Here is a 25,766-nt window from a genome sequence, read left to right as displayed (position 1 = left end):
TACATATTACCACCTGCAGTAAACATCTGGCCAAACGGTTTTCAGAGCCTTTTTTTATCATATCTATTTATTTGTGTACATTCATGTAGCTGACCTTTTACATTTTACAGACACTCAGCTATGGCTCGCAAAGTCGTTTCGCCCATTCAAACAGTCGAGTAGATTTTATGAAGGGAGAGTAGCATTCACAAGAGGTTTGAAACTTTTATTTAACATCTACTTTGTTTGCAGTAAACATAAAATAAAGGTTTCTGTGCATGGCTGGCCTCTGGGTGGCAGCAGTGTGCCAAACAAAGTGTGTTTGTAGTGACATGCACCATTTTAGAGAAACCCATTTTAGAGAAACCACATTTTAAATGTGTTGTCCTCTGTTGCAATTGCTCACACGTATTTCTCTTAGATTGAATAGGTAAACTGAGTTACCTGACCTGCAGGTCTAGCTGAAGTTTGAATTTGCAGGGCTCGACTCCTCTCACAAATTTATTTCAGCGGTACGCAAAACTGCTGTATTGTTGCTCATTTCAGGTCTTGGGTATAAATAACTTCTGGTGACATTAACAATATTAGTACAAAATTGCTAATCAAATGGGTCTGTTTGCTAATCAAAAATATTTTAATTAGCAAACTGCTAATCCATTTTTGGAAAAAAATGTATGTCTTGTTATATAAGAACAAGTACCATCCCTAACTTCTAAGAGGGGTTTCCCTGCCTCAAACGGAATACTAAAGGGTCCATCAGAATGTCCGTCAAATGAATCTCCATCGTCCTGTGTCACAACATACTTCTATCCCTCACACTACAACTAAAAGATAAACTACCCGAAAGTTCCTCCTTCAACGAGAACGGTTCCCTTCTCCTGCTTCTTGGATAATATCCAGAAAATGTTCTCACAACAACAATAGTAGGCTGAATGACTCCCTTCCCCAGTCTTTGTGGCATGTCCAGGCGAATGGCTCCCTTTACCTTGTGTGGATTTGTACAATTTCCAGTAAATCGAGGGGGAATGCCTCCCTTTCCCCAGTGTTTCCAGCTCAACAATTCCTTCACAAACAATATAACTCCTCCCCTCTCTTGATATGGCTTGGCACAGTTCGCAACAAGGTCAGCAAGAAGGACTCCCTTCCCCAGGTGTCTTTATACAACTCCTGGTTCAGTACCAATAGAATGACTCCCTTCTCCTGGTGTTGCTTGGCATAGTTCAACACAAGGCCTGGGAGAATGACTCTTCAAATGATGAGACCAAGTGGAGGTTCCAAGTAATTTATTCAAGACCCACAGAGCGCAGCTTCAGTTGTGCCTGCCATCCAGCCTCGACCACCAACTGACACTTCAGCAATAACAATTCCAGAACCAGAACAGGGGTGGAATGTGGAACATGGAAACAAGGTAAGATAACACAGGAATTGATTTAAGATAATACAGGAATTGATATGGCCCATGGACTGGACATAACAGACTGCCTTCCTCAGGTGTCCTTTATCAAAGCTTTGTTACCTGGAGAATGAAGCACTTCTTGTGTTTGTGGTAGGGTCCCGACCCTTCCCTCATGATCAGAGGTCTTATTTCTGCCATTGCTGCTTCTTGGGCCTTGATTAGGGTGCCTGACCCTGAACATATTCGTGTTAGGGTGCTCAACCCTCTCCTGGTGGCCATTGAGTTTTTGGCAGCCACCGACACGAGGAAGATGGTGCTGGAGGGTGACTGACACTTGCTAGACTCAATAACTGATTCAGTCTCACTGGGCCAAGGAGAGCTGCTCGAGCGTCTTTCCCACCCACTCCGGATTCGCCTCTGGGTCTCCTATACATCCCCTTACCTTCTCAGGGCTTTAGATAAGTCACCCGGGCTTCCCGGGAGCAGAATCGGCTCTGTTGGCCCTTCTGGCTCCTCTCCGGGTTAGGGTCTGCAGCATGGCATCTCCCTGAACAGCTGAGCTTACTTCCTTTTCCCGGTCACGGACTCGGATCTGCACCGACAGACCAAACGGAGAACTCACACAGATGCTCAGCAGCATTCTCCCCATGATTAGAATCTCCCACATCAGAGATTAACTTCAGCGTTTCCTCTCGCAGCTATGTTTGACTGTGCAGCCGGCGTGCCACATCCGATTGTCCTTTGATGCTTTTTATACTTTGTACCCAGTACCCCCCTCATTATACTTTGTATGCAGTCCCCTCCCCCCAGGTGGATTGCAAGAGTCCTTTGACTTTGTTAGTGATTGAATCCTCATGCCTCTGGGGCGACCTTGTATCAGTACTAACACAACCAATGATCTTTAGGTCTCCTGTGTGTTTCCTCATCCCAGTACTTTGGGCTTTATTTTCTAGGTTGCAATTATACATAGGTCTGCCTTCACTGTAATGGTTCTGAACATTGAGGAGGGTAAGAGAACGTTTGGGACTGATGACAATCAATGGGCTGTACCCCGGGTGATCGTCCTTGTCCCCAGAGGGGGGGGGGTCTCCCACTTAAACAACCCCTAGAGGGACTATTGGGTAGCAGCCTCACCTTCCTAACCACATGGGGAGGTTAGGAAGGGGGGGAAGTGACAGGTGAATCGTCAGTGCTAGGAAGTTTGAGAACATTGCACCCATTAAAACACCTCCATTTGTTGTCCCTGGATCATTTATTTATTTATTTATTTATTCGGATTTATTTAAAGCGCACGTCAGCCCGGGGGCATCGTGGCGCTGTTACATGAATACATACATAGTCTGGTTACAATGGAAGGAAGATGATTACAAAGCAATTTTCATTACAGGAAGCATTTCGTGTCGAACACTTTTCGTATCAGATGTGTGCGAGCTGAAGTGGGTGAAGGGAAGGTGGAGTTAGTTGAATAGCGTGGTTTTGAGGGATTTGCGAAAGAGATACAGAGATGGTTCTGCTCTGAGCGAGTTGGGGGGGGGCATTCCAGAGCTTAGGTGCTATGTGAGGGAAGCCAATGCCGCCGGCTTTGGCTCTTTTTACAGTGGGTACTTGGAGTTGGTTGGCGTGATGACTTCTTCTGGGGCGGATGGAGGAGTTCTTGGTTATAGTTTCAGATAGGTAGGGGGGTGCTGTGTGGTTGATGCATTTGTGTGTGAGGGTGAGGATTTTAAAGTTGATCCTTTCCTTGACTGGGAGCCAGTGGACGCGTCTTCTGGCCTGTGAGATATGGTCAGTTTTGGGAATGTGTAGTGCAGCACGGAGGGCATTGTTTTACACTATTTGGAGCCTGTTTAGGTTCTTTGACGAGGTGCCTGCCAGGAGGGCGTTACAGTAGTCCAATCTGGCTCCTATAGTAGCTCTGGCTATGGAGAGGCAGTTGGGCGTGGTGAGGTAGGGTTTTATGGCGTAGATGAGTTTGGTAGTCAGAGCAGAAGCTGAGGCAATGGCGCTGGTTTGTCTTGTCATTGAGAGTGTCGCGTCAATGTAGACTCCTAAGGTCTTGACGGCAGAGGAGACAGGTATGCTAATACGGTCGATGATCATGTGCGAATAATCGGGGCTGAGTTTGGTTAGAGTTTCGTTAGGGGCTAGGATGATGATTTCGGTTTTGTCTCCGTTTAGGCAGAGACCATTGATAGCCATCCATGTTTGGATAGTCGAGTAGATTTTGAGGAGGGCTTCTGAGTCAAGGTCGTAGTCTCCAGAGAGGGGGAGGAGGACCTGCGTGTCATCAGCGTAGTTGGTGTACGCTATGTTGAGGGAGTCCAGTAAGTCAAAGAGGGGTTTGGTGAATAGGTTGTAGAGGGTCGGTGCGGTGCAGGACCCTTGTGGGTCTCCACAATTGATAGTGGTGGGGGGGGCGCTATCCTGGTCAGAGTACACTTTCAAGGCCCTGCCTTCAAGGAAGGATGTGATCCACGTGGTAGCCTTGTGAGAGAAGTGTGCAGCATTGGAGAGGTGCGATGTGAGAATGCTGTGGTCGACCAGATTGAATGCTGCAGAAAGGTCGAGCAGGAGGAGGAGGGCAGGTTTGCCTGTGTCCATTATTTTAGTAATTTGATTTTTTAAATCTAGAAGAGCAGATTCAGTCCCATGGCCTTTGCGGAAACCTGACTGTCTTTTGCCTAGGATGGTGTTGGTTTCCAGGTAGTGTTGGATTTGATTGTGTGCGGCTTTGTCTAGGATTTTAAGGAGAAAGGGGACGGTGGTGATGGGGCGATAGTTGTTAGGGGAGGAAGGATCGAGAGAGGGTTTTTTAGGAGCGGGCAGACCCAGGCATCATCTAATAGTAGGTCAGAAGCACGAGGTCGCACATTAAGTCACCCCTGCATTGGCCTACAAGCTACATTTTTCGAGGGGCAGGGACCTACTAGATTTAAATGTGGCTAAATATAAAAAGAAATCCCTTCTCCGAACAGGGAATACTTTCCCTCCCAATTTCCTTGTGGAGCATCCTTCAGAGTTTGAAGTGCATGCTTTTGTTTCTGCACTTTCTAGAATATTGGTTTTGGGCTGCAGCCATTGGCTAATCTGACGCTGCTCCTACCCTCAAAATGTTTGGTTTTCAAATCTTTTTCTTTGCAGGTGGTCCGATTTAAAGTATGGTTGAATCTATTGTGTTATTTAATTTTCTACTGTTTTATGGTTTTCCTCTACTCTGACATTGCTAAAATGTTAACTTTTACATTGTATATGCAGCCTGATGCACGTGTGCCGTGTTTCTACTTAATAAAACGGATAAATATCATTTCTAATAACTCAGTGAATCCAGATCCAAGAAAAAGACGAGTCCCTCAGCTTTGCAACAAGGAGTGTCTTGGGTGCTTAGTGCCCTGTGCCCATTAGATCGGAGTACATTTGGCACAAGGCCCACAGGCAGCTCACCTAACACTGCATAATGCTGCTTAGACATTTCCGTGAACCTCCATATTAAGTGATACCAGTAATAGTGTAATGGGGGAGCAGGTTAGGGAAAAACAGCCAACAACTGCCTTAAAATACTACAAGGTGGGAAAACTAACCAAAATATGGGCCACGTCTTGCAGTTACCCTAGGATTGCTAAACCGAATTACACTGGAAAGCCAAGGGTAAAAAAAGGAGGTTTTCAAATTTCTACCAAGGGGGTCTCACTAAGTGGAGTGATGTGATCGCCCGGCAGAGCTCAGTTGCAAGCGATATGGAAATCCTGTATTGAATGAGACCCTCAATGATCATCATGCTCTCCTCCTGATCTCTGAACACTAAAGAGGCAGCATGTGATGCATGTATTTGATTGCATCATACAACGTCACCCAAAAGTAGCAACAAAAACTACTAGCTTATTTTGAAGTCATTACATGTGTGTTCTCCATGAGTGAATATTTTCGGCAATTGCCCACTTAATATAAATGGGAGTGAAGCGTCAGGCTATGCTGCTTGATGCGAGCCGGGGAAGGAGTTCATAATTACACATTCTCACCTATTGATTTACATGAAAATTATCCGCTTAAAAAAAAAAATTATTTTAACATTGCTGATGGCACCCAGATCCACAGTCTGGCGGACAGGGAAGTACAGAGGTCTATACACGTACTGAACTCTGAATGGCAATAATGATGAGGTGCTGATTTTAGGGTAATAATTTGAATGCAAAATAGCCTATTTGTGGTACTTCCATTAATTTGGATAGCTTTGCACAAGGCACCTTACTGTAGCTGGCAAATGAAGAAAATGTATTCGAAATGGCCCGGAAATGGGCATTATTAGCTGTAGTGGGAGGGGGGGGGGGGAGCTTTTTCAGTTTTCGATGATAGCATATTCAGTGTTATTTAGCTTTTAATTGTTATTGACTGAAGAAACAGGTCTCCATCAATCGATTTATTTAGGGAAAGGCACCGTTTTAGTAATTTATATTTTGCCTTTTTTATTTTCCTTAATATATATGCATTTTCTTGCTATTTGTATTTGTGCATTTTTATTTTGAGAAATGTTTAACATATGAGTTCCAAAATAAACTGAGTTAAATTGAATCCTCATACAAGCGGTTGACATGAATGTTGTTGGCTTGCGCCTTGAACTTGTCACTCCATATTTTGCTCAGGCAGCCTTCCCAGTGGCTGCTCTGAACACGTAACCGCCAGACTTCCTCAATCACTAAAATAAGGCCATACATGGAGCCCGAATGCCATTTTGCTTCCAGGCACTAGCTCAGTAAGGTGAGGCCTCATCGCCACTGGAGAGGCCCATGGTCGTCCTCCTCCCTTCGAGTCCCAGTCCAGTGTATCAGGGGTCGCCTCGTAAAACTCAAAGAAAAATTACAAAAGTAGTCAAAAAGGAGTGTACGCAGGAGCATTAAGTTTTATTCAGGGCCACAGACACAGCTGGGACAACAAATTCAAACAAATTGCGGAACAGAACTGCATGAAAAGGTGCTGTCAGAGAAACACCCCTAAAATAAAGACTTTTATACAAAGCAAAATAATTATTTTATTTATTTGAATTTATAAAGTGCACAGGCGGCCCTGGGGTATCGTGGTGCTTGTACAGCAGTGCTTACTTAGGCAAAAGACAGGGGCACCTGTTTGGGGTTCTTGGTTACATTTAACATTTGCAGACAGGTGCGTAATTCAGAGACAAAATGGTGGCAGAAAGAATAAAACAATGTGATGGAGGCGGCAGGGTCCTCCTCAAGGGTGAAGGGCGAGTAGGGAGAGAGAACTAGGTGAGCTAGTTGAAGAGCTCGGTTTTGAGCGATATGTGGAAAGCTAGATATGATGTTAGCATTTGCGATTGTGAAACACAAAAACATCTCTGCAAACAGAATTGATGACCTGGGCACTTTGGATCCTAATAGAAAAACATACATTGCGATCAACTATCGGGTCCACAAAACTTCACAAGGAATTATTGAGGGTGGTGTGGGATGTCACAATCCACCCCACCCAATTCACACAGCACAAAATTAAGTAATTGAAACATTTGAGAGAACCGACAGAACATTAAAAATCTGCCCTGGTCACCTCATCCAGATTCTCATGAGAATGGCTGTCCACCATACCACCACCAGAGCCTTGGACCGCGGACATAAATCGGGGACACTCCAACCCTTTTCCCAGCGAAAATGCTCTATGGGGCGATTGGAAACTGCAGTGGTTCTTGCCGGCTCCATTACAAAAAATAAGCACATTTCTTAAATGATATTGAATTATAAAAAGGTCATGTATTCATTATTTGCTGGCGGAACCTGTGAGCTCAAATCTGTTGATCTTGAAAAATAAGAACCTCCGTTTACTTCTCCAATGCGGGCCTGGGATCGCAGACTGTGCACTAATTCACCAGCTGCAACAGCCTTTGCGACAAGCAAAATGCTTGCACACGTTTAAAGCAGAAGCACGTTTTTAGGGCCCATTTACCGCATTTCATTCTACCACTATGCAAGACTATACTTACCTGTTCCCGAGCATTTATGGATTAGTTTTATTAAGCCTTGAATTTCAATAACATCAGAAAGAGCCTCTTTCCCTTTGACAGTGCTACTCTCGCAGCTAAGTGTGTTTCTCCATACAGCTCTAAACATTATTCCCCCCCCTTTAATTAATAACAATCTTGTTGGGCCTCTCGTTCCTTTTTAGCAACTTTATTTGTATGTATCCATATTTTCTCCAACCGTGTCAAGCCTCCAACAGTCTCCTCCGAGCTACTCAAATCTTCCCCAACCTATACACACCCTGTCCCATCCTGTAGACATTGGGCCCAGAATTCTTAATTTGTAACATCAACAGGTTGTGTAAAAACCCATCCATCAGGATCCTACCCCTCACTTTCCCCCATTATTTTCTTCCTGCTCTTCATTTTAAAACTATTTTTCTCAACACTCAAAGATAACATCAAATGTCCGTTTTGCTCGTTAACATATAATTAAAAAATGTCCTTAATAATGCAGAAGGTGATGAGAATAAGTACTAACACGGGGCCAGTCACTCGAAACAATCCAGAAAGCCAGGTCGGTACCCATGTGAATAAACTGTCCAGCAAGTCTGTTGCTTGCACTCCATTAACCGTTTGTCATCTTTCCCTGGAGTGCGCATATCTCTTGTATAGATGCACTTAAAGTTCCATCAGGTGTCACGGTGCAGCAGCTTGCCCCCAGCTTGGCATAGAAATCTCCTTCCATGAAGTCAGGAGGTCTAAAATAAATCTATTTTGATGGACCAGCAAGTGCAAAGCCCTCATCTCTTCCTTCATTGCATTCAACCATTTTGCTGTTCAATTAACCAGTAGCAATAGCTTGTGACTGGTTAGCTGCAGCCATTTAGAATTAGCTGCAGCCTGTACTTCTGGAAGAAATAAAGTTGTAAAAATGGTGGCAGCCGTGGAGCATAGCAGGTACTCATCCACATAAGCAGGCAGGTTCTCTGTGCTCTTTTTCAAGAAATAATTGCTTTCACATTTCCTTCTGTGCAGTTTTCTCTTGCTCATTTTGCTGCGCCAATTTTCCCTCCAGTGCAATCTTCATGGCAGTGCTATTTCGAGGCACCACTAGCGCAGGGCTGTGCAAGGTGATGGGATTGCACACTCTGCTCCAGTCAGGCTAAAGCTGAGCATATGCTGTGGATCCACAGGCCCACCAAGCCATAATCGCTGCTGTTCCCCATGTCAGCGCTGCATTCTCCCCCACCTTGGCGCATCCCGAATTAGTCCCCAGGGAAATTGACCCACTTGGCCTGAAACACAAAGGGAATCGTGTAAAGCTCCTTAGGTCAACTGGTTGCCAGGTTGCTCGGCAGCGGTCATTAACCTTGGCTGCCACATTTCGCTCAAAGCCCACTAGTCCTTCAGCATGACACTGCATTATTGGCCCCTTATATTTGTCCCCATGCCATACTGCTCTTTCTATCTGCATCACAGGCCTTGTGTGACACCAGGGGACACTTTGCACTTCTTTAGTTCTGCATTGCAATCTTTTATGGTCTCTTATTTGTAATTCCTCTCGTTTCGGACCTTCAGTGATATACCCCACCACCTTTTGGTGCGTTTCCTCATTTTGAAGCATTTGTGTTATTGTCCTCGTATACATTTTCCCCCTCATCCACCCAGTGACCAGCAACTATTTTCCCCCTGGAATAAACTTCGAGTTCTACATGCTTCAGGCATCCCACCTCCTCATAGGACGCAGCTTGGGGCAGGAAATGCTTGGATACTCCAACTATTTGTGGAATCAGAGAGCACACATAGCATGTGCCATTTACTCTCTCTTCCCACATGCATCATTTAATCATACCAAATATTTCCTGTCAATGAGCTGTGCTATTCTTCAGTGCCATGGTGGTAGCCCTCCCCATTCATCACATTTCTTTTTCCCCATTTTTCTTTTTGCATTCAATTCTATTTTACTTTTTACTTTAAAAAACAAATAAAACAAAAGCATTAAATCTATACTAAAAAATATTAACATTATTACGCTCCACAAATCTGCAGATGTATTTTTCTTTGTCACATATTTTGCATTATGCCCATCATCAGCTTCCTCTTTCGCAGGCTTTTCATAATTCTAAGGGCTGTTAAGAAATGAAAAGAAAACTCAGCTATACTCCCCATTATGTTGTGCTTTGGGAGACGGTAATTTTGTCTCTGTGAAGACCCGTTATGTGGACCCATCCATGCTGTCCTTCGATCTTGACAGCCGTTGGTGTTGAATAGATGACTTGTGTGCAGGCCCTTTGAAACCTTCCTCTTTCCACTTTCTCACGTGGTTGCGCACACGAACAAGTTCAACCGGATAAAGAGGTGCTGTATGAGGGAAATGTCCGTTTGGATCACCCGATTGTCCAGATAGGCCTCCTCTGCAAGGAGATATATTTTAAGGGACTTGGTAAGTTCATTGTGGAAGAGATCAAATATCCCCAGAACAGTAGAGGTAGAGTGAGCATCAGAGATTGTACGCGACAGCAGAATTGGCGAATGCATTCTCTACCCTGCAACAATCATATGAGGAATTGGATGGTAATCTCCTCCAGGCGTGTTTCTTGGCGCAAACAAAGGAATCGGCAAGCAGCGCCCCATGATTTTTCAAGCGCCTGCGTAAGTTTAGCCAATCGCATCTTAAGCAGTCCATTCATCTTTTCTACCAAACCGTTGGTTTGGGGATGGTAAACCAGGCACAGTGTATGCTTTATCTGCAGGAGTGTTGTTATTTCTTTTATTAAATCATTGGCAAAGTGCTGCCCATTATCAGAACAAATTTCATATGGAATCCCCCATCTCGGGAACACCACCCCCACCAGAACTTTGGCCGCAGAGCGGGCATCATTGTTGCCACAGGGGCCTGCTTTAAGCCAACGTGAGAATGGACACACCACTACAAGCAGGTACACCTTTCTTGCTTATCAACATAATTGATATTCAAGTGCCGGAAAGGGCCATCAGGACGTGGCAATGTTCCCTGTACAAATCTCAATGTGTGACCTGGTAGAAACTTCTGGCACGTCATACAATTATTGACATACTCAGTAACATATCCAAACAGATTTGGCACACACCAGTCCTCACGTATCCCTGTAGCCACATGGTCTTTCGATATGCGGGATGAATAGTGAAGCTGTTCCAATGGCAATTGTAACAATTTCTTCGGCATGACAACCTTTCCTGTGCTATCATGTGGCCAGACCATGTCAGTTGGGGACAACGAACATCCCCTCCTTTCCCACAGATCGTTATCGGCATCTGTTGCTTCTCCCTCCAATTCAATTATCTGCAATATTTTGGTTGCATTAAAGTTACCTGGCAGAGTGTCTTTCTTAGCACTGCTATTAGGAGGTATCTTTTCTTCATTGCCAGGGAACAGCACATATGATCCCTCTGGCATATATGCTGCTTCTTTTGCTGCTCTGTCTGATCTTTTTCGTTTCCTAGTGATATAAAATGTTGCCCTGCTGTAAGGGCTTTGCATTTTATTAATGCTAACTCTACTGGGAGCGATAACATTCCCAATAGTTCACTCAATAATGCTGCAGGTTGAACGGGAGTACCATCAATTCTTTTAAACCCTCTCCTTTCCCCATCTTGCCAATCTTGAGAGCGCTGTAGTGGTGACATAAGCAGAGTCAGAGAAGATGTTCACTGCTTGTTGGCCCTAAAACATGTTTATTGCTTCATTTAGGGCCTTTCATTCAGCTGCTTGTGCATAGCAGTGGTTTGGCAGTTGTGTCTGTGACAACACTATCAATTCCTGCCCTTTGTGTACTCCTTATCTGTGCCCCACCATTGCACAACCTGAATGCCTTTGTTCCATGGTCTGGTCAATGCTGAACTTCCATCAATGAAAATCACCCCCCCCTTCGATCACTTCTTGCTTAACTAGCGGGTTACCTTTGTTTCTGTCAATGCACGCTACACACGTCATGTATATAGTCCCCTTCTTCTACTTTCTCTGCAATTAACTCTGCTTGGTTCATTGTTCTGCCCCTCACCACTTCTACTGCAGGGTTGGTTAGTAATACCCCATACCCTGAAGAACAACTCTGTGTTGTCAGTGTTGATTTCGTTTTCTCCAATTTGGCAAATAATGCATTTTCCACGTACAGAAATACTGGGCACCCCATAGTTATTGTGGAAGCCTTCTCAATAGCAAATGCAGCTGCAAGTACATGCTCACAGGGGAACTGTCCCTGTATGTGACCCACTATAGTATGCAAGTGGTTTGTGTCCCTGTCCCTTCTTCTGTGTCAGTACTGGTGCCATTACTTTTCCAATAGAATGTGAGAACAGGTGAAATATGTCTTTGTATTTGGGAGTTGCCAACACTGGTGCATGTGTTAACTCATGTTTTAGCTCATTAAAACTCTCACCCATTTCAGTTGGCCATTTTATGTGTGTTTTATTTTTCTTTTATTCCTTTAGTGCTTACAACAATGGCCTGGTATATGTGGAGTAATAAAAAATCCATGCTCCGCAATAGTTGCACAAGCCAAAAAATTGCTGCATCTCTTTCAATGTTTTTGGTCATGAAGTCTTGTGTACGGCCTCTACTCTTTCTGGTGTTATTTTTCTCCAATCTGCTGACACAATCTGACCCAAGTACACCAATCTTTTTGACAGTATTGCCAGTTTCCCTGTCCACCTGTTATCCTTTGTCTGTTAGCAAAGTCAGTAGCATCACTGAGTCCCTTCTACACTCTTCTGTCGTACTGCACACTAACAAGTCATCAACGTACTGCATAACTGTGCTAGGAACCTGCAAATTGCTGAAGTACATTTGTATTACTCTGTTGAAGATGCTAGGCCCTTTGCAGTACACCCTGAGGCATTCCACCAAGTTTGAACTGCGTCCTGCGATACATAAAAGCTGCGAGATACCTGGAGTCGAGGTGTAGTGCAATGGAGACAAGGGCATTCTGCAAGTGAAATAGTGTGCCTCCGCAGGAATGTTACAAAAAATTGCCGCGTGGTTAGGCACCAACGGATACTCTGACTCCATGTCATTCAGAGGGCATAAATCCTGTAAAAATCGCCACGCCCCTCCCTTGGCCTTCTTAATTGGATAGATAGCGGTACTGCAAGGTGATGAGCTCACCTGGATTATGCCTTGCTGCCATAGAGCATGCAGTGTCTCAGATATGCCCTCATCTGCTTTTCGTGAAAGTGGGTACTGTTTTACTCATGGCAATAGTGCTCCTTCTTTCAACTTGATGTATACTGCCCCAGCCCCTCTAAGCATCCCTACATCATGGGGTCCTGTTGTCCACAAGCTCTCGGGCACTTTTTCCACTCACATCGTCCTGCAAATATTGTGCTTTCGTTTTTGTTATTTGAGTCATCTGGAGCACCTTTATGTGTACTGGATAAGGTATGCTCAACCCGAACACTACCTCTCCTTCCTTGTTGTCTTTTGTTACAAACACGGTCACTTACTCCTGTCAATGTCAGTGTGGGATCGATACATAATATTGATCGCCATTCCATATTATTCTCATCAGTTGCAGCCAGTATAATCATGTCTTTCCGTACTACTACTTCCTCCAAGTACAGTAGAATGTGTGTGCCTGAGCTAACTGAAGAGGGACACTGAGGCCTAAACAAGAATTTGTTGGACAGCCAAAATACCTTCCCCCCTCAATCCCAGGCAACCATCCCAACAACACATGTACCCCGTACACAAACATCTATATGTGTGTGGGTATCACTCTCATCGTGCTGTGTGAATGTTATGCCCGAACCAGTACTGCCACCCAGGTTGGGTATATTCCCGGTGTGGTGCACACCATTCCTTTCTCCAAGAATGACATTGTGGCTTTCAATTTGCTGAGTAGGTCCCTCCCCAGAATATTGAAGGGAGTGTCTTTTGACTACAGCAAAGGTGCTACAAAACGCTGCTTCCCTATTGTCAAGGGTAAATCTTTTGTCAGAGGAACATTCAAAATTGTCCCTGAAAAGCCTTGCGTGTCCAAACACTTGTTAGATACTGGAAATCCTTCTTCCTTTATGCATGATCTGGTCGCCCCAGTATCTATAACAAAGGAAACTCGTATCTAAACTGCTATCCCCGGTTCCTCCTCAGAGTCTTCAGTTACTGCTAGAACAGGACACACTCGCACTCACCGTGGGCATCCCCTTTTGGGAAAAAGTGTTGGCGGATGATGTAAATGGGTTACTGCCCACCATCGTCACTCCTGGGTATTGGGGTATGGTATTCTGTCCCAATATTGTTACCCTTCTGGTCTCTGTGTCTGGGCTGGGGCCAGAAGTACGATCACTTGTTGGGTGTCCTGACCCACGTTTGAGCTATCATGCTGCAACATTTGGCGCTGTGGGCTTAGAAAATCCAAGACGGCCAAAAAGCCCACAAGTACGCCAGAATCCAGGAGAACCACGCAGTTTGTGCGCACACCAAAATGGTTACCTCACTTGCCACCCACACAGTAGCCTGAAACCATTGGGAATGGCGATGCTGATTGCCAAAAGCAACCTAGAACTGTGGGGAATTCATTTTCTTAAATCCCCAAAATGGTTGCATTACCAGTACTCACCACTATCAGAAAGCCGGCGTTTTAAAACCACCAGACTTTGTGTAAAACTGAATAAATGAACCCAAAGCAGGCCAAAGAAAGACTTACTGAGAGGTGGATACAATGTAAAGTTATATTCTGAAGTGACTTGAATGTTCATAACAAGACTGGCTGAGCTCTGCAGGTCTGCAGCAGCCTACTGAAACTGGATTTAAAACTACCAAAAATCGAAAATGTTTAAATTAACTGAGTGACCTACTTTTGAGTGTCACATAGTTTGTCACTGTTGAAATGTCATAGTTCTGAACTTAGAATCAGCATTCTAGCTGCATATGTAAAAATTGTCTTGACTTAAACTGGGGAACAAAAAGTAACATTAGCTGAAACCTGGCTTAATGAAACTGAATTCTGCCTGACATCTACCCCCACATGAGTTAAAACCTGCTCAGCCACTCTTCCCCTTGCCCACAAGGAGTTGTCACCTCTCTGATTAGATTAGGGGTGGAGCAGCTACAGGGAGTTGAAGAAAGGCCTGTCCTAGGCCCAGGCAGAGGGTTTATTGGGGGGAGGCCATAAATGGCTTCCTCTTGAACAATGGGCCTTCCAGGGCCCAGGCAGATGGTTTATTGGGGGGCCATAAAACAGCTTCCTCTTGGCAGAAGCTGGGAGGGGCAGGGCCTCTGAGCCTGCCAGAAACTGGACAAACTGGTTTCTACACCATGTGACTTGGGAAACCACACCCCTTTGGGGCCAGAACATAAATCTAAAAAATATGGATTATTCATAGAGCGGACTTGTGAAAATGTTATAAGTGATATCATTATTCTTGTGATTTTTTTTGTGCACATTTGAAGACGTGTTAGGACCCGGTGGTATGTTCAGGGGGGTTTTTAGCGGAAAAGAGGATATTACTCTAAATGTATGTATGTTAAAAATCTGACACTCCACCACCTAATGCCCACATGCTTTGCGAACATTTGTGTAAATTCGGGGACAAATCCAATATTGGTAACCTGACCAAAAAGTGAAATATGTTGCCATTTTTGAATGCAAGCCCCAGGAAGAGCAGAGTTTGAACAGGGGATACCTCATGTGATATGTGATGGGTGCATGCAATTTTAAACAAATGTGTACCTGTGCAAATATGCATTTGGATCATATAGAGTGTGGGTAAAGTTGACAGGGGTGGGTTCTCTGTATCATAAACAGACCTCATCATGATGACACTTCATTTCATTCCCCCAATCAAGGGGAAGAGGAGGAAGTGGCCAATGACAAGTGGAGAGGGGTAGGGCCTAGAAAGCTAGCCTCTCCACCCACTTTCAAAACACATAAAAGCAGACAGTCCGGACAGATAGACACATTCAATTCCATTTGCTGCAACACGCTCTGCCGGACCACACAACATCCAGAAGATACTAGATTCAACACTTAGACTTTAAAACTCCAAAGAACTTGATTCAGAACTCAAAGCAAGGGCCTAAACCCACAAACTGAGAACTCTTCTCAGTGGGCCACAGCATCCAGCAAACCTAACAGCGATAGCAGCATCCAGGAGCCGTGCAGATCAGCGCTGGGTCCAGAGAAAGCTGTGCAGAAAGATCCAGAAGCAGTGCTGTACCCAGAGAAAGCAGAGCAGTATCCAGAACCAGAGGCCGAGCAGAGCTGACCCAGACCGCTGTTCGCAGAACTAGAGAGCTGACCCAGACGCCTTGCACAGAAACCGTCCGTGGCGAGTGAAGAAAACCTGTTGACCAGATCCGTGGCGAGGCCCATTCTATTTCTAAACATATTGTGAGTACCTAGCAGAACTGTGCAGAACCAATCTCTTAGTTAAAATAATATAATTCAATCTATTTTAATCTAACCAGAACTGTCTCCTGTCACCTGTCATTTGCAAAGCTGTCACCTGTCATTTCTAGTTGCTAGCTGTAACTTGTCACTTTGAACTTTTAAAATTACAAATCTGAAAAACGACCTTTACCATATCGCTCATATCTCCGTGACCGTGTGTCTTAGAGACTTGCAGTAACTTTCCTCTGAAAGCTGGGAATCATGGCTTATCAACGAACCTAGAACCGCATTCCTACTCCCTATACTTTTGCCGCAATCGCGAAAAACGCACTCGCAAATTTGCCGCCATTTGCAAATTTCTCCACGTGTGAAAACAGCAGCTTCCTTGCTTTCATTTGCCAAAAATTTGTTTAACCTGCCAATCATTCCTAGAACATTGCTAAAGTAAGCCTGAACTTATTTAAACCAACTAATCCTCAACCTGAACCTCCAGAGGGAATTAAAATCATTTTAGCACATTTTCCAATATATTGCTATCACATTTTAAAGCATTTTGAGCCTGTGTAAAACTCATATCTATTCTCCTCTAAGCTTGCTGGGAAACGGGAACTCTGTATTACATTGTGATTGTATACCTGAACTGTGTGCTTTTCCTTCCATCTCCTTACATTGTATAGGGGGGTGAATTGCCACAAAGGGAAAGTGATTACCTTGTCTTTTGTGAAACCATATCAGTTTATTTTCTATACTGCATTTCATTCATTCAACCTTGCATTTCCTTGAACCCTATAAAGCATTCTCTACCACATTATTCTTCTGTCCCTATTTACCAGTGTGCTACCTTATCCATTTCATGTCAACTCCTTAGTGATTATAAAGTGGGCTAGTGCCAGATTCTCCGTTGTTAATCTTTATCATATCAGATTAAGTGTGATATTCAATTATTAATTTATTATAAAGTGTTATATATATATATTGTTTAAATTCTCAAATAAACCTTTTAACTTGCAAAACAGAACTACTTCTTGGCTCAGTGGGATTCCAAGAGAGGGGTGTTATATAGGGGTAGTCATCCAGAACGCATGAACTGGACATAAAGATATATCAATAAGGGTTTCCATTCAGTATCCCAGACTAGGCATTGACTTAGCTGTAGTGTTGAATTGAATCCTCTTACACACTGTACCTTGAGTTCCTGTCATTTTCCCATTGTGTACCTGCACTTGTCCCTGGGTAGTAATACCCTGTGTCTGTGAGGGCTGTATCTGTAATTGCTGTTGCTGGGTCATGACCTGCGCCTGTTGAGGAGTCTGCTGCATGCATGTCTGCTGTGGCTGCCCTGCCTGTGCAATGAGCGGGCATGTTCATGCTAAATGTCCAAAATTCCCACATGCTAAGCACTGTACTCCGAAACATGGAGGCATTCCTCTGTATCCCGTTACCCTACCACGTGCAAAGTATCCTCTTGCAGTCTGATACTGTCCCATGTATGCACTTCCTCCGCCAGCCTGCATAACGCCTGGATGCTGCTGCACATTTATGAATGCGGGTTGCTGCTGCATATTACCGTTCCACACTGCTGGTTGGGTGCAACCCGAGTGTAACCTCCTGGCGGCATTACCACAGCCACTGGAAGCCCTCTTGCTGAGCTTGTGGAACGAAAACTGGCTGTGTATACTGCTCCCTCCATATGTATTTTTGCCAGTTTTTTCAGAACCAATTTGTTTTCTGCCTTGGTAGAATTATTGACTGTCTCCTTATCCTACTCATACTTTCTTTTGCAATAGTGCTTTGTCGCCTGTATCTCAGGCCACCCCTTTGTCTCAATTCACACTATCTTTTCTAAAGAGACCTGCACATCCACAAGAATGTGGTAGAACAAAGGTATTCTCTCGTCTGCTGACTGTTTATTTTCCTGCGTCCACATACTTGTATGGATCGTATTTATTCTGCGAGATCCTCATCAGGCTTAATATTGTGAGCCAATATAGAATCCATGTGCAACGTGTTTGGATACAGAGTATTCCAAACAAGTGCTAGATAGTTGTTGAAGGGTGCTCCATCGTGTATATTAGAGCTTAACTTTACCCCCGCAAATCCAGCCTGGTGCCATATTTTGTCACTTATTTCCCCTACCAATACTGCAAATAAACCTTTAATGTCTCCTATGGCCAATATGATTCTGCTGTCTCTCTCTCAAAAACATAAATCCACTTGCTCGCCCCCACCATTATTGAAGGTAAACTGTAAACTAAATTGTCCCTGTCCATTGTCTGTCATGGTATGTAATGAACCTCGCCCCTCGCTTTCTGTAAAAGGGGCATTTGCGTGCACGCTCTGTGTTTATTGCCAGGCTGTGGTCTTTTCGCTACAGCTATTCTGGTTTTCCTGCTTCGTAGCCTGTTTCCCCAGTCACCCAGCGATTCTTCTCTTTCCTCCTCTTCTCTCTCATCTCTTCTCCTTTCCCGTCTCCTGTGTCAAATGGTGGGCATCTGTTTGGTCATCTCCCTGATCGCTGTCAGCACTGTCTTCCCAGTCTGACATGGAGTGCCCTTCTTCTGCCATATCAGTTTTGCTATTGTCTCCACCTTGTCCCCATTTGTCCATTTTAAATTGTATTCATCCCGCTGTCCACCCCTGTTCACTGGCTCCCTTCTCGTGTTCCTTTCCTTTTTCCTCTATTTCCCTTTCCATTGCTTTTTCTGCTTCCTTGAACACACTGTCAAGTTGTTGCTGCACGCTCTTTATGTCATTTATACATTTCCTCCTCCCGTTCTCTTCTTCGTTAATAATGCTTGTGTCGCTCTCCTCTTTCTTTGTGTGTCCCTTCCTTATCTTGAGATACTCGTTTAGGATTCATATACCCCATAGCAGGTTTTAACAATGGCAATATCGTGTAGGGAGAGGGCGGTGCGCTTCCTTGCTCCTGCACCTGCTCCTCTTTCTCCATTTCTTTCTCCTTTTCTTTGTACACTTTCCAAAGCACTAGGATATCCTGTCTCTTTCTAAGCTTTGCACTTTTTTGTGTAGCTGCCAAGTATGAGTGCATACTTTCTATAATGTCTTTATCGAACGTTCCCTCTGTGGGCCATTCTTTATAACACTTGCCTGCTGTGTCGTATAACCACTCAAAATGGTACTTTGATATTTTATCATGGTACTGGCGCAATTAGTTTAGTTTGTTTATTTATAAAGCGCGTCCGAACCCTCAGGTAGCTGGGCGCATAATCATGTGCACAGCAGAGTTACATATCGTTACACAAACACCTTAATACACCAGTCAGAGCATACATTAGTCCAGGCTCTGAGTAGTTACATACAAGAATAAAGTATACAGAGAACAGTGTACAAGATAGTTACAGTGCAGAGTGAGGACCGGGTTACAGGGTGGTCCTGAATCGGATAAAGCCAGGGTGAAAATTACTACATGGTGGCGAACGGCGGCTGGCCGAACGTGTCATTGAGAGATTGGATGTTTAGGCTAGTAACCATGATTTCATCATGGCTCTGAATGGCCAGAATGTGGCTTCCGATCTAATTGCAAGAGAGAGGGTATTCCAGCATTGTGCTGCGAGCACTGGGGCTTGAACCTCCTGCTGTTTTTAGGTTATAGTTGGGGATCTTTAGTTGGTGCAGGTAAGGGGTTCTGGTGGGTCTAGTGGAGCAATGTCTAGCAAATTTGTCTGAGAGGTAGCGAGGGGCGGTGCGTGACAGGCACTTATGGGTGATGACCAGGGTTCTTAGCTTGATTCTGTCGCGGATCGGGAGCCAGTGGACTTCTTTGCTGGCCGTGGATATGTGAGCCTTGCGCGGGAAGTTAAGGGCACATCTTAGTGCATTATTTTGCAGGATCTGGAGCCTGTTGCAAGTTTTTTGTGTTAGTGCCTAGGTAGAGTGTGTTGCAATAGTCTAATTTAGACAATATCAACGCTCTTGATAGGGTGAGGCAACTAGAGGTGGAGAGAAAAGGCCTACAGGCATTGATCAATTTATTGGTGTAGGTGGTGGCTGAGATGGTGGAGTTCATTTGCTTTTTTAGTGACAAGGTGGAGTCGAGGTACACACCTAGTGTTGTGACCTCTTTGGAGGCTTTTATGATGTTGCCGTCAATGGTAAAGGATTGATACCTTTGGTCTAGTTTGTTGAGGCGAGCCTGGGAGCCTACGATAAGCAGTTCGGTCTTATCGTCGTTGAGGCAAAGACTGTGTGTGGCCATCCAGTAGATTTCATTAAGCTTTGCAGCATCCTCTTCATAGCTGCTAGTGAGAGTAATGAGGACCTGGGTGTCATCTGCATAATTAGTGTAGCTGACACCCAGATCGTCAAGACGGTCAAAGAGGAGCTTCGTGAAGATATTGTAAAGTGTGGGGGAAATGCAGGAGCCTTGGGGCACTCCACATGTGATTGGGATAGGGGTCCGCAGCCGCGGTGGGGGCGAAGACCCATCTGTCAGACAAAAATGACTGGATCCACTTAGTGGCATTCTGAAAGAATGCAGCAGCCGAGAAGAGGTGTCGAGTGAGGATGGGGTGGTCAACCAGATCGAAGGCAGCAGATAGATCCAACAAGAGCAAAATGGCCAGTTTGCTCTTATCTTTGGCATCATCCATTTGGATTTTTAGATCCAAGAGGGCAGTTTCAGTCCTGTGCCTTGGTCTAAAGCCGGATTGTCGCAGGCCTAGGAGGTTGTTGTCTTCCAAATGTTGTTGTATTTGGAGGTAGGCTACCCCGTCTAAGATTTTGAGGAGAAATGGGACTGTGGTGATGGGCCTGTAATTTGTGGGGACGTTGGGGTCTAGGTTGGGTTTTTTGAGCAGGGGTAGGACACACGCTTCTTTAAGGTTATTGGGGACCACTGAGTTTTTGAAGGAAGCGTTGATCAAGGAGGTGATGACAGGGGCTAAATTACTAGCCCCGTCTTTGATGACGGAGGCGGGACAAATGTCACCTTTGCAGTTGGATGCTTTGAGACAGGCGATTATCTTGATTACTTCCTCTTCTGTGACTAGTGAGAAGTGGAAGGAAGGGCAATTGGGGGGTGGTGTGGTTTATTATGCTGATGGGATTCTGTTTGGAGGCAAGGTTGGCTTTTTTTTGCTTCTATCTTAGTTTGTAGGAGGGCAATTTTATTAGCTAGGGCCAGCTGGATATTATTGCACCAGGCCTTGTCTTTAATGCAGTCCTCTGAAGGAGGCAGTGGGGATTTCAGTTCCCTTAGTATAGAGAATAGTTCTTTAGTGCCAGATTTGGCGTTTTGTATTCTCATGTTATAGATCTCTTTTTTAGCATTTAAGATGGCGGATTTGTAGGTGGAGGCTGCTGAGGCGAACTTATCTTTAGTGGAAAGAGAAGGGGCTTTTCTCGAGCTAGTTTCTGCAGTTCTTTTGATATTGCGGAGAGCCTTTAATTCTGCTGAGAACCATTTGTTGGAGTGGGCAATGGGTTTGGCTTTTCGTTGTTTAGGAGGAGCTATCTGGTTGAGAGCTAGTTCTAGGGTATTGTTATATAGGTCTACAATGGCTGATAGGTTGTCATTTTGCGTAGGTAGATTAGTTTTACTGATAGGCACGAGAAGAGGTCTAAGGTTCTCTATAGTGATGTTGCGGTTATTTCTGGAGATTATTTGAGGTAACCTAGTGGGTAGTGTGGTAGATGGTATGGATCTGGGTAGAGGGAAGGTAATAAGGTGGTGGTCAGTCCAAGCACAAGGAGTGATGTCGGTCAGTGAGAGGTTGCACTTGGCGTCTGCAAGCCAGTCCAAGGATCTTCCTTTTGTATGTGTAGGTTTATTAATGTGATGGGTGAGGCATAGATGAGTAATGGTGTCATTAATGGAGGTGGCCTGATTGTCATTGGGGTCATGAAGTCCCAAGTTGAAGTCGCCCATAATGATGATTTGAGATTTAGGTTTCAGGTTGGAAGTGAGTAAGAGAGAGAGATATCTTCTTCAAAGGTGGGGAGGGGGTCCTGGAGGTCTGTATATACTGTGGAGAAGGATAGTTTGGGTGTCATATAATGGGAGTTTGACGGATAGGAGTTTGGCTGAAGGTAGGGTTGTGCTAGTTACTTCTCTGATGTTTAGGGTGGATTTCGCAATAATTGCTATTCCTCCTCCTATTCCATTTTTTCTGTCAGCTCGGATGATGGTGCATTTACCCGCGGTGGCTAGAGCTATTGTGGGACCGGCTGCTAGGTGGAGCCATGTCTCCGTGATAGCGATAAAGTCTAGGTGGTTGGTGGAGATAATGTCGGCGACATCAGTAGCATGGGCTACCAATGAGCGTGCGTTGATGAGAGCTCCCTTGATGGAGGTCAGTGGAAGGTTGACTTTCGTGAGTGGTGGTGGGTGAGGTGTTGCAGGCTTGTGACTCAGTGGAGGGTCAGTAAGTGAGGTGGGCTGCGTGAGATTCCTAGCCTGATTAGTGAGCATTCTGGTGAGTTTTACATCAGGATTAGTGCGATGGCTGAGTCTAGCGTTTCTAATCATGGTCGGTCGGGCTGCGGTCAAGAAGGTGGTAGAGGGTACAACAAGGCGAGAAGCTTATCTTGTATTTCTAAGGTGTGGGACAGGGTATTAAGGGTGTAGGTGGGCTGGCAAATCGGTTTATCCAGTCCGCTGGAGATAGTAAGTCTGGGTAAAGTGGTGTGGTTGTGTAGGCACAGTTCTGAAGTGAGATATTCTGGAACAGAGGGAGGAGAGTAGCCATAGTTAGAGTGGCAACTCTAAGTGAGGCCATCATGGGTAACTTGGCTCTGGAGATAGAGGCAGTGAGGTTCATAAATTATTAGCAAGAATAGTTTGTACGTTCAGCTAACGTGTGTGTGTGGACACTAGTTAGGCGTTTCAATGGCAATAACATGGGCATCAACAAAAATTGCAGTCAACTCAAATGGCAGTGTGCAGAGGGCAGTGTGGAATGCAATTCAGGGCGCAGGGCACCTCTAGGCTAGTCAATGCAATTACAAATGGGCTAAATGCAATTCAGGGCGCAGGGCACCTCTAGACTAGTCAATACAATTACAAATGGGCTAAATGCAATTCAGGGCGCAGGGCACCTCTAGACTAGTCAATACAATTACAAATGGGCTAAATGCAATTCAGGGCACAGGGCACCCCTAGGCTAGACAATGCAATTACAAATGGGCTAAATGCAATTCAGGGCGCAGGGCACCTCTCGGCTAGTTGATGCTAAATAAAGAGACATTTGGGTGCGATGCATCCATCAAGTGTCGGAGTACATCTTAGATAAAGTACATAGTACACATTTCCTACACATGTGGTTAAACTGAGCATTCATCAGTAGGACCTCATTGTCCCCACCTTATTCCTTTCTATTGCAATACAATACAATAAAACTGAATCATTCACTAGAGAAACTACCCTGTTAAATGACAAGAATTCAGCTTCTGGAATGTTCCAAAGTACTGTAAGCAATTTAATGGCAACAGAGGAGTCAAGGAGGTCAAATGCTTTTTAGAGGTAAACTTGGCATGGTTCCTATGCAAAATTGGAATTTTAAAATTCTACGACTTTGAAAGTTCAGAGCACAGCATCTGCAAGCAAGGTGGAGGATAATGCAATGGTTACAGACTGACCAAATTAACCTGGGATAACATGTTCTTAATGCGAGTGTTCCAACCAGGACAATTTACAATGCAACAGTGCAAGAAGTACCAAAGCAAATAATGTGCATGTGTTCAGCCAAACCTACCAGCCATCTGTCAAAGCTCTTGCGGCTCCCTCACTAAAACCCTGCCTAAAGTCTCCTCCCAGGTGGCCAGGTGAAGGCTGACTCTTCCTGATCTCAACCCTGGGGGTTGTGTACTGAGGGAGGATCAAGGCCCAGGATAGTGGGGAGAATCCATGGGATTAGACATTGTATTTGTCCTCTAACAGGGAGACTCTTAACACTGTACCTGAAGAAGTTATGGTGTACTGTCATTTTAATGTCTCTCATCCTCCTATGGAACCTAAGGTGGTAAGTCCCAAAGTTGTAAAACAAAGCAGATTATACGAAAAGAGAGAGTTCTTCTGGTTCCTAAAATCAAATGCCCTCCTCAATACCAACAGTACACTACAAGAAATGGCAGAAATTATGTCTCATCTAAATAAATTTACTCTGGCAAATTTAAGACCTACAGCCCCTCAGTTATAATTACTGAGGGAATTAAATCGACCTTTAAAACCATGCAATAAGTAGAAAAACTTGACTTTGATGAAGTAAACTATATGTCCCAGAATGCTATAGGGACTGAGATGAAGAAGGTGGATAAAGAAGCATGTAGATGTAGTGGTCAGGCAACTAAGCCCAACAGCCTTTGCAAGGGTCAGGCAATTGGAACCAATGGTTAAAACATGAAGTCAGTTGCCAAACCTGGGAGGCATAAAAGGCTGCAGCAAGAGTGGGGAGAAAGTAGAAGCTAGAACAGGAGTCAGAAGGCTAGTAGCAGTAGTAGAAGAGCATGAGGCTGGCAATTCAGGAGGAAGTGCAACAACAGAAAGGACACTGAAGCGTGGATACAGCAGATTTCACCTGCAAGTTCAGAGAGGGTCCTGTGGTCTCAAACCCTGCATTGCTGTGGCAGCACTGAGGAAGAGGTGCGTAGAGTGGAGCTTTCCCCAGGTGCACTGTGTGGCTGTGATTGCAAAGCCGTGACTGTGCTGAAGCCCATAGCAAAAGGCAAGCCGAGGGTCTGAGGAGTAAAGGAGACTCCCAATTGGCGTGGCCAGACCAAAGACACCCATGCTGCAGAAGGGCGTGGATCCCCAGAGGGCCCAAAGTAGCAGTAGTAGTTAAGTCGGGAAAGTGAAGCAGCCCGCAACAGCCGTGTTACTGGAGCCGGTGAATGAATGTCGGCGTTCAGGTTCACTCAGCAAGCCTTGCCGGTAAACGTTACCAGCTCACAAGCAACTTGTGTTAGTTCAAAAGAGAGTATAAACTGTTTGTCATGAAAATTCCTTTCAAATAATGGAACTATAACACACGCAATATAAGAAGAAAAGCCAATTATTTGTCCATTGTTGAACAATCAGCTGCTTCCAGAGTGGTCTTTTGTCTCTCATTAAGAGGCAACGCCTGTTAAAAACCATTCCGAAAAACTAATGTTGATCACAAGCGAATGAAGGATCAAATGAAGGTTGCGTGTGGCCAATTGTATTTCAATAAAGGAGTCAAACTGTTCCGCCATATTGACTAGAAATACAATCACTGATATCTCTTTAAGGGTAAAGATCTACTTTAAAGAGTAGTCACGTGTGCTCAAATCTGTTTTTCCCTTGAAGGCTGAACCTTGTAGTATTCAGAACATTTATTATTCAAGTACAGAAGTTATACCAACTAGAAGAACACACATTCTGCGAGGTTGTCCTCTGATACAAGTGTGGCATTGTTTCCTGAGCTGGAAGAGTGGCAATAGAGCTTCACGGTCGTTATTTGAACCAAGGTGTGAACAAAGCTGGGAAAGGGAGCTGGGTGCGTGTAAAAGAGTCATGTAGAAGAAGATAAACTCTAATGCTGAAGATGCGAGAAAGTCAGTCTTGCAGCAGAGGCATGTTATACTTTTGGCAGTGAAGGCAGGCAGAAGATGCAAAGAGTCTACCCTTTTCTTGGGGTATAGGAAAGAAGAGTGTCTTGCCTACCTGTAGAGGTTGAATAGTCTTGTCTTTATATGCCTAAAAATCATGAAGTATAAAGTTGTAGAAGAAGAAGTCGAAGTACCTGAACTGTGGTGGTGTATAAACTGTCAGTGGATGTCACATTGACGTTAGTTGAAGTAGTAGCATACTGTGGAACAAAGGAGACTGTTCCCACGGTAACAGTAGTAGAAGGGTGGTTGTCAAGTGGAAAGCAACAACCCAAAGAGAAGCATCCTGACAATGATACCAAAAGTACTACAGAGGTCTTAATCAGATCCTCACAGAAGAATTTGTTAACCTAATCTTTAAACTGTGGCAATTAATCGTGGAAGGAAGACATCCAGGATTACCATTGATGCTATTTTCTTAGCTGAAATTGGAAATGGATCTTTTAAACTGGAAGCTGAAAAGGGTTTCCAG

At 44.5% G+C, this 25,766-nt stretch overlaps 1 protein-coding gene across 1 annotated transcript in view; it reads right to left on the bottom strand.

Annotated features, from left to right (window-relative positions):
• The window catches only part of CMC1 (C-X9-C motif containing 1), a 475,420-nt gene that overhangs the window by 410,885 nt on the left and 38,769 nt on the right, over positions 1 to 25,766 (bottom strand). The gene's annotated exons all lie outside the window — the stretch shown is intronic.

The sequence above is a fragment of the Ambystoma mexicanum genome, chromosome 2q (genome assembly GCF_040938575.1).
Source record: "Ambystoma mexicanum isolate Mex_15411 chromosome 2q, UKY_AmexF1_1, whole genome shotgun sequence".
In the NCBI taxonomy this organism is placed as follows: domain Eukaryota; kingdom Metazoa; phylum Chordata; class Amphibia; order Caudata; family Ambystomatidae; genus Ambystoma; species Ambystoma mexicanum.
Note: the sequence above shows the minus strand (reverse complement) of the source record. Positions and strands in the feature narration are given on the sequence as shown.